At 39.6% G+C, this 15,790-nt stretch overlaps 1 long non-coding RNA gene across 2 annotated transcripts in view; it reads right to left on the reverse strand.

Moving 5' to 3' along the window:
- Window positions 1–1,525: 1,525 nt before the first annotated feature.
- The window catches only part of LOC308337752, a 47,882-nt gene continuing 33,617 nt past the window's right edge, over window positions 1,526–15,790 (reverse strand). The window contains exons 5-11 of one of the 2 annotated variants that reach the window (XR_013966333.1): window positions 11,791–11,921; window positions 11,098–11,233; window positions 9,109–9,270; window positions 4,124–4,259; window positions 3,025–3,085; window positions 2,866–2,921; window positions 1,526–2,135 (exon numbers count right to left, since the gene is read on the reverse strand). This is a non-coding gene — a long non-coding RNA (uncharacterized lncRNA). Of the gene's footprint in view, window positions 2,136–2,865; window positions 2,925–3,024; window positions 3,086–4,123; window positions 4,260–9,108; window positions 9,271–11,097; window positions 11,234–11,790; window positions 11,922–15,790 lie in introns of both variants that reach the window. The other variant, XR_013966334.1, reaches the window with a different exon arrangement.

Here is a 15,790-nt window from a genome sequence, read left to right on the forward strand (position 1 = left end):
CATGACCTGAGCCAAAGGCAGATGCTTAATGACGGAGCCACCCAGGCACCCCTTAAAATATGTATTTTTAAAGTTTTTATTTGACAGAGAGAGCACAGCAGAGGAAATGGCAGGCAGAGGGAGAGGAAGAAGCAGGTTTTCTGCTGAGTGGGGAGCCCAATCCCAAAACCCTGGAATCATGACCTGAGCCAAAGTCAGACACCTAACTGACTGAGCCACTCAGCCACCCCTATATGAGATTTCTCAGTCTGAAAAGGTGTTGAATTATTTCATTCACTTGGTAGACTTGCAATTTCCCCATGGACTTCAATTAATGTTTTGTATATTCTGAGGCTATTTTTAAATGTATATGCAATATTACATAACATTTTCATGGAAGTAACATCCCATCAACTTTGCCATACCCTGTTGGTTAGAAGACACAGATCCTGCCCACATTTAAGGGAAGGGGATTACACAGTGTAAGAATCATGATAGATCTTTTAGATCTTTACATAGTTTTAAAATAAATATTTGTTACAATTAAACACCTCCTGGATAATTTAAGTGGCTTAGAACACTTACACTTCAACTCCATTTATACCCATCCCAACTTACATTGTCATATATTGGGTAAGGTAGACTCTGTTAAACACTTTTGCTCTGAGCAAAGTATTGCTAATGGAAAGACAGGCCACAGACTCTGAAAACCCATTTCCAAATAACACACCTGGCAAAGGACTTGTATCAAGAATATATGAGGATTGCACTCACATGTGGAACTTAACAAACGAAACAAGCAAAGGGAAAAAAATGACAGAGACACAGACACAGACAGACAGAGAGAGAGAGAAAGCAAGAAACAGACTAAATATAGAGAACAATCTGATGGTTACTCAAGGGGAGGGGGGTTGGGGGATGAGTGAAACAGGTGATGGGAATTAAGGAGGGCACTTGTGATGAGCATGGGGTGCTGTATGGGTGTTGAATAACTATACTGCATACCTGAAACTGATAGAACAATGTATGTTAACTGGAATTTAAAAACTTAAAGAACAGGGAGGGGTGCCTGCATGGCACAGTAGGTTAATATTCAACTCTTGGCTTTGCCTTAGGTCAAAACCCATAGAACAGGGTCATCCACGTGGCTCAGTCAGTTAAGCGTCTGCCTTTGGCTCAGGTCATGATGCCAGGGTCCCATCCCCCACATCCGGCTCCCTGCTCAGCAGGAAGACTGCTTCTCCCCTTGCCCCTCCCCCAACACATGCACATGCTCTCCCTCTTAAATAAATATATAAATCAATCAATCAATAAATCTCTTACATTTACCTATTAAATGAGCAAAGATTTATAAAAAGAGAGGAAAGGCCATATTTTGATGAATGTGTGGAGAAACGTGCACATACATACACCAATGACGGGAATGAATCTTTACAACTATACTGAGGACAATTCAACAGTACCTTCCAGATGCCCTAATAATGCTCTCATCAAACTCAGTAATTCCAATTCTAGAAATTTACTGGGAAGAAATAATTAAAAATGTACACAGTGATTAACATACGTTTATTACATTTTATAGGCAAAATTGGAAATATGCAAAATGTCCAGCAGCATTCAATTATCTACCTAAATTTTGTTAGATCCCTATGAAATACCATGTACCAATACTGTGTTTTCAAAGAACGGTAATGACACGGAAATACGTTATTTTCAAATGAAGAAAAATGGAAAACATATGCAATATGATGTCAATTTTGTTTTTAAATTGTACATCTGAAATGAACAGAACACTGTAGGTTTACTAACTGGAATTAAAATAAAAATTTGAAAAACTGTGTTACAGACATTCTTTTTTAAAAGGGCAAAAGGAAACACTCAAATGTTGAGTTGTTTTCTGGGTTATAAGATTATAGGTGTTTTTGACTTTTTAATTTATAGCTTTGATTTTTCAACAATGATCATCTGTTACTTTTACTGTCAAGAAAAAAAAAGTATTTTTTAAATTCTGAAACAACAAATAAGCCCAGCCCAATCCCGCCAAGTCCATGATCTTTGCTGTTGCCATCTTCACTTAGAAGACCGCACTGTTGTCCCCTGGATGCCTGTTGTCCTCTTACTTCTTCAAGTACTGGACTCATTCTGCAGATGAACACCTGTCAAAGCAAAAGAGTGGCAGGATCTCTCCAAGGGCATGAAACTTCAAAGTTAATACTCGCCTGGTCACCCACGGGGCTGATATGAGTAACAATCTCCATGACCTATGTAGGGAACTCTTTAAAAGCTGTAATGCCCATATTACATAACGGGAAGTTCCCCTCTTCTGAATCTCTTCTAGGAAAGAATCTTTTACAACTTTTAGATATCCTATCACGCTCTGGAGATCGACAAATAATAGGCTGAAGGGCTGGCCTTTCAGTGTACTGTTTCCTTATGCCTCACCTGGTGTTTGGAGTTGCCTAAAACCATTGTGCTCTCCGCCTCTATCCCATCCATCCTATATATATTAAAAAACCTGAGCTATTTGGTACTACTTGTGCTACCTCCTCTGTCCTCGACCCCCTTAAAACTCTGTCACTGATCCAGAGAGTTCTAAGTTGCAAACCTCGTTCTGGGCTGTTTCTCAATAGGGGTCAAGAGGAGTCTCCACAAAGGCAGCTGTACCTGAGAAAACGGCTTGGAACAGCAACTCTCAACACAAACAGCAACGGAAGTAGTGTCAACAACTCATCTTTAATCCACCTTAAAAAGTCACTGGTTTATGAAGCTAGTTTCAGGGCCTACTCCGGGGACATGAAGGATTTTATGACCTCCCTCACACTTTTTTCCCCTCTTCCTCCATTACTAAGGGTAATAAGGAGTTCACTCCTATCTTCACTCACTCACATCCAAGATCTCTCAGGTTTGTTTCCTTCATTCATGTAGGCTTCTAGGTCCAGTATCTACTAAAATGTCAAATTTTTGTTATTCCATTATGGGATTTCATGGCCTCCTTCCCTCTCCTTATATTCAGAGAAAAACATGGGTGCCACTCCAAACACTCACTGAGGCTTCATTCACTCATTCACAACAAGGCTCCTCCCAGGTGACGACTGTTACAGGTGGCCTGAGGAAGGGAAAAGGAAAAGAACAAAACACCCGCTGAAACCCAACAGGGTTGGGCAGGGAATAAAAGGTAGTTAGTGAGAGCCAAGAAGAGCACTAGAAAAACTCTGAAGGAAAGGCAAGACCTGGGATAAGACAGCAGATGGTGTGACCCAGGGTATCCTGAGGAATCACTGGGAATATATTTGAAAGGCACAAGACTTTCCACTTACCCTATGCCGCCCATCCCCCAAAGAGAGAAGAGGTAACCTGGACTCCTGATCTTGTTTACTATTAATCCCTGAGGTATTTGTCCTTATATAACATATGCCCTAAGACAAGCCCTGATTTCTGATGACTAACTCAGAAGGGGGGCTAGGTTAAGGCAAGCCCTCCTACCAGTATTCTGTAACCAGCTGAGACATCAAATAAGTCCTGGGGCTGGGGTCTACAGGGTTGCCAGCCTTGGCTACAGCTTCTCTAGCATCTGTCATGAAATCAGGAGCAAGTGGGTATGAGGCTGATTAACATTAGTATTCCCCAACCACAGAGGCAAGTAGGGCAAATTCGACCCCAACTCTAGCATTCATGACTCTCTGGGTCTTAAGAAATAGGAAGGACATGCTAATGAAAGAGTGACTTCTAACAGCATTCACGCAGGCCAGAAAAGTGCCAGTGGGAGAAGAGAGTATGGCTTTGGTTTGCTGTCGTCAGTGGTATTTCAGTCAAGGAGCAGAAGGAAAAAGAAGTAATATGAACTGCAGGGATGGGGGTTACTTTCAAGTCAGCTGACTGCCTTCCTTCCATGATGCTGGGGTCCTTTGCTGTTGAAACCCAAACTCTTCTCTGGTGGCCTATACCCCAGCATTGGGGAATCCAGCGATTTTTGACTATTGGAAACCTAACAGAGCGAGCCTTACACCTTATTTTAGGGATTTTTTTTCCCTGGGAATGTGGAGTACTCTTTATGGAAGTGATAGTTTGTATATGCACATATTAATACAATTTCTGAACAGAAAAAATAGCTGAGAGGGCTAAGCATGCAACTGAAAGGAGCAACCTGTGGTCTGGAGAGTCTCAAGAGGATGATCCCTCTGCTGAATCATGCTTTGTGAAGTTGAGATGAAGATAGGCTGTAGTCCTTGTCCGCTTCTTGTCTTTTCTTCTCCCCCCATGAAGTCTTCTACCAGATCCTCCTGAGGAATAAATATAAAGCAGCCCCCAAAGAAGGGGATGGGCTGTCTGAGGGCCTGGTCTCTCTATCACAGTGGCTCTAAACCTTCATTGAAATTTCATGACTCATGTGAAGACTGTAACTGAAGAAAAATGACTACATGCAATGTCACAGGGTTCACAGAGAGACTTTCTTCTCCTAAACTTGACCTTCTGGGTCCTAAGGGACATTTTCTGCCTCAATTTCTAGCCCTCCTTCCCAACAGCACAGCGGTTATCTATGGTAAGTCCACGAAACTGGACAATCCTGACCTCAGAGTGGTTTTCCAAAGTGGTTTTGTTATTCACGCATCGATGTGAGCTTTCTTTGATCTATCCTTTATCTTAAAAGCTCAACTAAATAACCAGATTGTCTTATTTTAGAGTTAATCAATATGTGTGTTTTTTCGTTTTTGTTTTTTAAAGGACAGTACCAGCATACTCCCCAACTCAGAGGCTCGGAAGCCAGAGTACATTATGAAACAGCCAACACAAGCTTGTACCATGTAATAAAGTTAGGTCAATGTCAAGCGAAAATTTTGATCCTAAGGAAATCTTTTTATGCCACTTCAAGCTGCCCAGTCTGCTGAGGTGGCCACAGCATTCCATCAGTTCTGAGGGCCAGCAGCTACCCTAGCTGTCCTTGCTTGGGACTGCTGCTCATTCTCTCACACCTGGTATGTGATAGACCGAAAGGGGGTAAATGGAGAGTACAGAGCAAGGTGCCAGGGAAAGAGCAGGAGCTCAGTAAATGAGGGGACCGTTTTAGCTGGGCGTTCTGCAAGCCAACACCGCAGTGCAACGTGCAAATTAAATTTTTTTTTGTAACTTCTAATAATCCCTGCCACTCTTTTGCGGCTCCTACTACTATCCCACCACATCCTTTCCTCTTTTGCACCTGCACCGCTGCCATGAGCCAACCTCTAACCATTCCTCAGGCACCAAAGCCTATTCTATCTGGCCCGCAGTGTTTGTTCCCAGTCCGGCTTCTGCTGTAATTCTGGCTCACTTCAGTATTTATGTAGCTGACCATCTGACATCCCAGTTTCACAAGTATCTTGACCACTCCAGTTTTGAAATCTCTAAAAATCTACTCTCTGATTACAGGTCCTATTATTGCAATTTTCCAACTATTCCACACCCATCTTGATCACACCAAGTCCTCTTTGTATTCAGACTTTTGAGCTCACTTCTGACCTAACTGCCTTCCACACATAGTCTGGATTTCCAAATTCAGTTCTGTGTAACCCTTCTCTTGCTAGCTGTTCACTCCTCAGTCAATAAAGGTTGGTCCCAAGCAATCAAATTTACTTGTGACAGTGGCCTAAGACCACTTTATAATTTCCGGAGTTTCTAATCACGTTTCAAACTGGCTTCTCACTTTAACTGAATGTATCATCTATCATTTAATATAATAGTATCTCACTTTAACATACCAAAAGGCCCCACTCCAGCCTTTTGGCCCGAATAGTCCTTAGACTCTGGTTTGTCTCCATAATCCTGTCCCGGGTCAGCTTCCTCTCCATCACTCACCTCAGCAATTACAAATCTTCAACAACCCTCTCAGCTACTCTTCCTGACTCCTATTCCTACGCTCAAGTGAGGAGGTAAACTCCTTTCAACCAAGGCTATCAACCCTCCATCCCTATTTTAGAGCCACAGGTTTCACCCTCCCAACCTACATCGTTTCCCAGGATCTTATTCCATCTGCTATCGTCTTCCTCTCCCACATCTACAACGCCCATCCCTTCTCAGTTCTTCCTGCCCCAAAGTCTGCAATTTTCTCCCACAGTAAAGGGGAAGCTTATATGACTCACTGTAGCGCCCTGATGGAATCGTTTAACTTGTATTCTAGTTGTCCCATCTTCTAACAGAAAGAAGGCTTCTCATGGAACAAGAACAATTAATCATACGAAATAAGAAAAGAAATATGAGCCTTTTGGGTGGTGAACGGAAAGGGGAGGCCTACCTGTCAGTGTGGTAGGTAAGGGGATAGCTGAGGTAAAGTTGAAAGGGGAAACTGTGAATACCAGCCACAGGAGCAAACCCCAGACTGTGAGGATGAAGTTTCTGATCAATGATCACTTTGGTCCTACCCAAGGAGCAACCAGCAGCAACTGTAGTAGGGGCAGCGGCAGCGGCAGCCATGCAACATCTGCAAGTAGCCAAGACTAAAATGCAGGCATAGAAACAGAGTATTTCACGGAAAACATAATATCAAATAAGACAAAGATATGGCCCTTGTGCTGTTATGCCCCCCTCCCCCATCCTTGGCAAACACTGCTGATTAGTCATAACGCTCTTTCACACTGAACTGAGACCTGGCTTCAGAATCCTTTTTATAAACACAATCAAGGCAGGTACTCTCAATCGGTTGGAGATGGTACTTGAGATGAAGTAAATATATCTGCTTTCCTTGCACTACACAGAAAAGTCCTCAGCAAAAGGATTAGAAGATAGGAGTAAGCTTCAGGAGAAAGCATATTGAAGACAGCTTGGACGTTGTAGGCAACTGGCGGGAAAAAGCTGAGCCCATGGAGATCACAGAGCAGGCGCCCAATTAATGTCTGTTGATGATTCAGTTTTTCATTCAACAAACATTTAATGAGGCCTACAATGTGCACGGGATTAGGCACCGAATACAAAGATGAATAAGGCACTGTCCTTGCCTGTAAGGAATTTAGAGTCTGGTAGACGAGAGCCATAGACACGGACAATGATAATACAACCTGATAAGTGCTAGGACACTTAGCAGGTTGTATTATATCCATCCGAGTAGGATTTCTTCAGAAGAGCACAACTCCAGGTTGAGGTTGGATCCATGCAGTCCTCCCAGCCACCAGGGCGTGCTGTTGTCTCTGTCACATGGTGAGTATCCCAAGAACTAACAATGATAGCTATGATTTATAGAGTGCTTATGACATACACTTGACAAATATCCTCAGAGAAACCCTGCAAATTAATTGTGATATTAGATGAAGCAACTGAGGTTCAATGAGGTTAAGTAATAACATGCCTTAGATCACACAGCTAGTAAGCAGTTGAGTCAGGTTTCAAGTCCAGTTTTGACCAACTCCAAAGCATTTTTTCTACATTTTTAGGATAACCTTTATTCAGGTGTAACACAACTTTTCAACAGGTTTCTATTTGGAAATAAGAGCAAAGGCAATAGATTAGTGATCAGGGCATGGACAAACTTCATCTGGCTTCCCAACCTATTTGGCAGAGAAGAAAAAAGAAGGCAGAGAATTGACGAATTGACTTCATACTAGCATACCACTGAAAACCTTCACATCAGTTTGTTATCCTTTCTTTCTTGAACCCCAAGAGTCTCATTGACAATGTAAAATATAATAAGCACCTCTTGTTAACTATCTTCTTTTAATCCTTTTCATGGTCAACATCATCAGCAGCAGCAATTATAGTTGATACAGTATTTAGCATACTTCAGACTCATTCCAAGCAATTTACACGAACAATTCCATTAAATCCTTACAAATCATTGAGATCACCCTTTCCCCAAATCATTGCAAAAAAGATTATTACCCCTATTTTACATAAGAGAAAGTCAAGTACCAGAGAGGTGAAAAACCATGCTTGACACCACACTGGTGAATGTAAGAGCAGATCTGAGCCTAGGCTATTTAGTCCCCAGGCCCAAACTTTTGCTATTCTGCTTTGCTGTCCTACTCAGAGCTCCCTTTCCCATCTCTTCTTCCCCTTACCGCCCTCTAGATGGCTACTTACACAGGGTCCACTGAAAATACCTAAGGTCTAATTAAATATAATTTCCTTTAATTGTTCTAGTCACAGAGATCCATTCCCTGAATTCCCAAGGTCACTCCTCTGAGCCCTAGGTGGAGAATTTTCCAAAGGACACATTCCTATTGCTTTGAAAAAAGAGAAAATGAATACTGAGAGAAAATGTATAGATTTTTGATTACTGAATGTATTTTACTGGGTGGTAGCCATAAACACTAAAATCCCTAAGCAAAACAGAACTGAGACAGTGACAACAAGTGCTGTCTCTTCCCTCAGGGGTTCTGAGAGATGAGAGCCTCCACTCTGACTTTGGGTGACAGGTGGCAGTGAGGGAGAATTGCTACTGATGAGAAGGATCAGGAACTAAGTAATCCTATGAGAGATCTGCAGCTGTTCAGACGTCCTTCTGAGACTCAACAATTCATACACAGCTGCCAAAAAGAAACTTGCAAAAAACAGTACAGTCAAGCCCTGGTTCAAAAGAAAACAGCAGCAATGCCCTTCCAGAAAACATGAGGGGATTTCTCATCAAGGCCAGGGATGGAGATAGGTGACTGCACATTTGCCAAAGTCTGAGAGCCTTAATTGCCCCCTCTATTAATTTTCCCATGTTCTATTATGTCCATGTTTGTACAGCCTCTCATTAAGAGGTTAGCTCCATTCCTCCACTCCCACTCCTTCCGGCCTTAGGTAATTTATCATATTACCTACTAACTAATCTCCCTGTCCGGATCAGAATATCTTCCAGAACATACTCTAGCATACTACCAGAGTGACCATCAAAAGCATCTCCTACTTAAACACTCAAAATGGAATCCATATTTCATGGAATACAACATAAAGACCTATTGTCAGCCCACATGTCTGAATTTTAGGAACTACTTGTAGTTCCCGCATGTCATCATTCTATCTCCAATGTCCATGCCTTTGCTTAACAGGTACTTCCCTGTCTTCTTCCTAGTCTAGCGTTACTTCTTTTAAGCCACTTAAGCATCAGTTCCTCCAGCCTCTGGCATCTCTATATGCAATCAAATGATTTCTCTTCTAAACCCCATAGTATCTTGTACATACCTCCATTGTAGAGCATACCATACTGTTGTAATTATCTGTGTACACGTCGAACCCTCTCACTAGACTGATAACACCTGAGGGCAGGGACTGCGCCTAAATTCATCTCCATAGTCCCATCTCCCAGCATAGTGCCGCAGCTCAAAAGGCAGCAGAGAGAAGAAACTAGAGGTGCAGGAGAGAGAACAATAAAGCAGTATTTTTGAATTGGGGTACAACACAAATATGCTGATTAAGTTGAAGCTGAAGAAAAATATATTTCCGCTCAATACTGCACAGAAGTCTTCCAAGAAGAGACAAGCTGAAGGACTTCCCCGTCGCTAATTGTACCAATCCACTGGCAAAATTAAAGGCCATTTGTTGGGTATATTTTAGAAGAACCTGAATTAGGATCAAACTGAAATCAACTGGTTTGGATATAAGGTTTTTAAGGTCCTTCCATCCTTGAGGTTCTAAATCTGCAACCTATGCCATATTCAAGAGAGCCATCACGCTGAGTCTATGTCATACACCCATGAGTGACTAGTGGCTCCCAGGATCGTGGCAGGGGCTGAGGCTTCACTCCCATCCATACCAGACTGATTGCAAACTAACAACATAACCCATTCTCTCATGCCCTGCTTCCCAGGTGTCCCTTGAACCAGGAGCAGAAAACACTTTAAATGCTTTCAGCGCTACCAAGAAGGATCTCATGACCCAAAGTATCTTCCACACCTGCTCCCTAAAGCCTTAAGTTTTCTCCTTAAACCCTTAGTGCCTCTGATCAATGCCTGTTAAAATGCCATTTAATCTAATGTGGTGAGTCGGCATTTATCAAGTGTATACTAAAGGATGGATAAAAGCAACACAACCCTTCTGTACCCCCAGGAAATCATTTAGCCTGACCTTCTCCTCCCTCCAAAACAAATCAAAGAATACCTACAAAATACACTGATTTTTAATTCTGGTATTCAGTTTCCTCAATTGCAAAATACGGAGATTGTATTGAATGGTCTCCCAGAGCCCTCTTACCCTAGAGAAACTCAGAGTTTCTAAACCCATGTTTTTCCACTTATAAAATAAACATATGAAATCTGTTCCTCCAAATTCACCCAATTTTTATGAGGGTCAAATAAAACCATGCTTGTGACAGGTTCCTAAATGATGAAGTGCTATACAAATTTAAGGAATTACTCCTGTAAATTAACGTATACTGGAGGAGATATATTGTGGATTCAGATATACTGGAGAAGTATGCTCTGCCATTAATTAGGTGAGTTACCTTAACAAATTTATTCTACCTCTCTGGGATACCTCAGAAAGTTGTGGTGATGATTAAATGGGAACATGTGAAGTAAGCACACAATAATACTCAGTTTCATTTGTCCTTAACTGAGATAGTCAAAATCTCAGAAATAAATGTGACCTTTAAGTGCGTGTAATCCAACCTCTCATTACAGTGCAGGGAGATTTTCAAATTCCATTCCAAGTGGTCATAGAGACCATTAGGTATCACTTCCGAGAATATTTACATATTTGGACAGTTCTTAAATCTGTTTATCCATTAATTACAACTGCCTTCAAAAATCAACTACCCCTGACTCTACAAAAGATCTGTAAATAGATTATCAAACTCTTTATTTACTTTGGACGTGTTGTCTCCCACAATCTAAACAGCTCTAATTCCTATGATGCTTCTCATAGGATCCATGTTCAAATCCCTCTGAGAATCCTGGATGTTCTTTAGCTCCCTCTCAAAGAGTTGTTCTTAAGACTGAAACAGAGGGGCACCTGGGTGGCTCAGTGGCTTACAGCCTCTGCCTTCGGCTCAGGTCATGATCCCAGGATCCTGGGATTGAGCCCCACATCGGGCTTTCTGCTCAGCAGGAAGCCTCCTTCCCCCTCTGCCTGCCTCTCTGCCTACTTGTAATCTCTGTCTGTCAAATAAACAAATAAAATCTTTTAAAAAAAAAAAGACTGAAACAGAAACATCAAGTGGAATAGGACTCTTACCTCTCTGATTCTAAACTTCTGTAGTGAGAACACAGTTAACCTTATTATTGGAGGGCATGAAGGTTTTCAATGGGTACATATCCTGTATACAATGGGCACTGAGTTCCCAGAAGCTTGCAGGATGGAGGAAGCACTTCTAAACGGGAAAGAAGAGGATCAAAGGGATGCTGACAGCACTAAAAACAAATGGCTTACTACATAATTTCCCTATTATTAGACATCATCTCTGTAATTAATATAAAACAAGGATATGGAATACTATAAATAAGGCAGACGCCTAGGGTCACGTGGAAGAAATGTTACCATCATATAAAAAATATATTTTGTATGACCTTTTATACTGAAGAATCTAGTCTACGCAGATGACATCTGTACTTTTCAAACAGAATCTTAGTTCCTAGGACATCTATTTCTTCTAGAAATTAAGGAAAAATAATGAAGATAACAATATTATCTAGAATAGATACACACAAGTCTGAGTGGCTCAGTTGGTTAAGCAATTGCCTTCGGCTGGGGTCATGATCCCGGGGTCCTGGGACTGAGCCTCACATCAGGCTCCCTGCTTGGTGGGGAGCCTGCTTCTCCCTCTCTCTCTGCCACTCCCCCTGCTTATGTGCTCTGGCTCTCTCTCTGTCAAATAAATGGATAGAATCTTTAAAAAAAAAAAAGACCTAAATAAGAGGAGAAACATACCACATTCATGTATGAGGAGATTATAAAGATGATAGCTCTCCAAAAATTAAATCTACGCATTCAATGCCATTCCAACTGCAATTCCAATGGTATTCATGGTGAGGACTTGACAAGTTGTTTCTAAAGGTCTCCTGGAAGAATAAGTACATGAAAATAAAACCATTTTTTTTAAAAGAATGAGGGACTTGCTGTACTACAGTTATTAAGAACTAGGCATGTACAAAAGGATAGCAACCACACTAATCACAATGTGATAAAATAATATTTTTATATATTATAAAATATGTAAGCTTATATATTATATTCTTATGTATATAATACACACATAATTATATAACACATACTCATGTATATACAAGGCAGTTCAAACCAGAAACTCTCAACATGAAGCACCACAGTAAATAACTATTGGGTCAAAAAAAGAAATGTAGGGGCGCCTGGGTGGCTCAGAGGGTTAAAGCCTCTGCCTTTGGCTCAGGTTGTGATCTCAGGGTCCTGGGATCAAGCCCCACATCGGGCTCTCTGCTCAGCATGGAGACTGCTTCCCCCCCTTCTCTGCCTACTTGTGCTCTCTGTCTCTGTCAAATAAATAAATAAAATCTTAAAAAAAAAGAAATGTAAATTATGATCAAACACACTTTTTAAAAGATTTTTTTTTTTATTTGACAGACGGAGATCACAAGTAAGCAGAGAGGCAGGCAGAGAGAGAGGGGGGAAGCAGGCTCCCTGCTGAGCAGAGAGCCCGATGAAGGGCTCAATCCCAGGACCCTAAGATCATGACCTATGCTGAAGGCAGAGGCTTTAACCCACTGAGCCACCCAGGCGCCCCTGATCAAACACACTAAACAAACAATGAAACAAGAACACCACTTATGAGATTCAGCCAGTACTACAGAGAACCTTATGTTCTTATTTATTATAAAATAATGAAAAAGAATTACTCAGTAAACATGACAAACATAATGGAAGTCAAACAAAAGTGAGAAGAGCACAGAAAGAATATGTGAATAGATAATGGCCAAAACTTGCCAAATCTGATGAAAAAGTATTAGTCTATACATTATGCAAGAAGATCAGTATATGCCAAGAAGGATAAACTCAAAGACATTCAAATCAAATCTAGACTCATAATAATCAAATTGTCAAAGTGACTTCAGAATCTTGAATGCAGCAAGAGAAAAACAACTCATCATATATAATGGATCTTAAGTTTTCATAAACCACAGAGACCAGAAAATAGTGGGATGATTATATTCAAACTACTGAAGGAAAAAGAACGTCGACCGAGAATTCTGTATCCAGCAAAACTATCCTTGAGAAGTGAAGGAGAAATGATGACATTCCCAGATACACAAAAGTTAAAAGAATTCAGTGCTAATAGACACGCCCTCAAGGGGTACAAAAGCATCCTACAGGCAGCAAAGAAAGGACACGAGACAGTAACTCATATATACATGAAAAATAAAGAGGACGAGTAAAAGTAACTGCATAAATAAATTTAAAAGACAAAAAAAAATTCTATTTTTATTTGTAACATTTTTTGCTCATTTCTGACTTGAAGACAATAGCATAAACAAGTAACTAGAAGATTGCCTTGAGGTATTTACATTATATACAGATGTAATTTGCATAATAATAACAGCACAAAGAAGAGGGGAGGGAACAAAGATATAGTGGAGCAAATTTTGTACACAATTGAAATTACGTTGATATTAATCTGAAACAATTATTTTAAGTAAGATGTTCCCTGAAATATCAGAGCAACCATGAAAAGAATATTAGAAAATACAGTAAAAGAAACAAAGGAATTAAAATGGTACACAAAAGAAGGCAGTAATAAATGAACAGAGAAACAAAAAGTCTTAAGACACATGGAAACAAACTGAAAAAGAACAGACATCAGGCCTACATTACCAGTATGTTTAATTACACTGAACATAAAGACACAACCAAATCTGACCCAAGAAGAAAAATCTGAATAGACCTATAAAAATACATATGGTAATTAATCTATATAAGTTCCAAAGAGTCCTTGAACATATGACTTAAATGGTAATAGGTGAAACGTTTAAAGAATACCAATCCCTTGCTTAATGTTCCAAAAAAAATATTCGAGGAGACACTTCCCAACTCATTCTATGAGGTCCATATTAGCCTGATAACAAAGCCAGACAAAGATAAAATGAGGAAAACAGAGCAAGCTACCTTCTGAATATAGATTTCCCAAAAATGTCCAACGTAACAGGAGCAAACTAAATCTAGAAATGAAAATGATTATATATCATGACCAAGTCAGATTTACCTCAGTAAAGCAAAGTTGGCTTAGTATTGGAAAATCAATGAGTCTAACACACTATTTTTACAGAATAAAGAGGAAACCTCATGATCATATCAACAAATGTAGAAAACATTTGACAAATTTCATGACAACCACTCATGATTTAAAAAAACAAAAACCTCAACAAACTAGGAACAGAAGGGAATTTTCTAAACTTGACAAACGGAATCTACAAAAACTGTACAGCTATCATTTTAACTGATGGAAAAAAAGCAAGTGTATTTTCACTAAGACAACGAAGCCTGCTCTTGCCAATACTGTACAGGAGGTTTTATCCAGAGTAATTAGGCAGAAAAAAAGAAATAAAAACCAATGAGATTAGAAAGAAAGAAGCACAATGATCTGTATTTGTAGGGGATATAAGCTTATACATAAAAATCCTAAGGAATCTACCAATAAAAAAAAAACACCACCATACCCCACCTAATATTAAAACTATTAGAATAAAAAGAAGCAACTCTAATGAGTTCAGAAAGCTTAGAACATACAATATCAATTAAGAATAATTTTACTTCTATATATTAGCAATGAACCACCAAAATGAGATAACAATTCTATTTTTAATATCATCAGAAAATGCAGAACATTTAGAATAATTTTTATATGGAAATATAAGACTTTTTATCCTGACAATTACAATGTTGAAGGAGATTAAACACTATATGAATGGAAAGACATCCCATGTTAATGGACTAAGAGAACAACAGTTAACATGGCAATACTCCACAAAGTGATCTACAGGTTAAATGTGATGTTCATCAAAATTCCAGCTCTTATTTTATAGCCATTGACAAAATGATCCTAAAATTCATACGGAAACTCAGCGTCCAACAATCATGAACCAAGTTGGGAGGATTCATACTTTCAGATTACAAAATTTACTATAAAACTAAAATAATAAAGACTGTGTGATCTGGATATAAGGATATAGAGATAAATGAAAAAACTTACAGGCCCAAAATAAACCCTTGAATTTAGAATCAATGGATTTTCGATACAGGTATCAAGATAATTCAACAGGATAGTCTTTTCAATAAACGGTGGTAGGACAACTATATATCTAACTTGTGGAAGGATAAAGTTGAACTTACACCTCACAGCATAAATGCCAAATGGATCAGACCTCAATATAATGGTTTCTTTGTTATGACACCAAATCAAAAGTGACCAAAAACTAGATAAAATGGATTTCATCAATATTAAAAATTTACATACTGCAAATAGGAAAGTTAAAAAACACAGAGAATGGGAAAAATATTTGCAAATCAAAATACCAAATAGGGGTCTATTATCCAGGTATAGAAAGAATTCTCACAACAAAACCACAAAAAAGACAAATAACCCAATTCTAACAAAGGATTTGAATAAACATTTCTGCAAAGAAATACAAATGGCCAATGAGCACATAAAAAGTTGCTCAGTGCAGAAATAGTCAAAACCACAGTGAGATACTTCACATCCACTAGGATGGCTATTATGAAAGACCAAAAGTAACAAGTGAGAATGGGGATAAGTTGAAATTCTTATACATTGCTCGTGATACCGTAAAATGGTGCAGTCACTTTATAAAGTTTGTCAAAATTACTCACGACATTATAATAGAGTTGTCATACTACAAAGCTATCTCACTGCTATGTATACCAAAGGAAATTGAAAAGATGT

The sequence above is a fragment of the Martes martes genome, assembly GCF_963455335.1.
Source record: "Martes martes genome assembly, chromosome: X".
NCBI lineage: Eukaryota > Metazoa > Chordata > Mammalia > Carnivora > Mustelidae > Martes > Martes martes.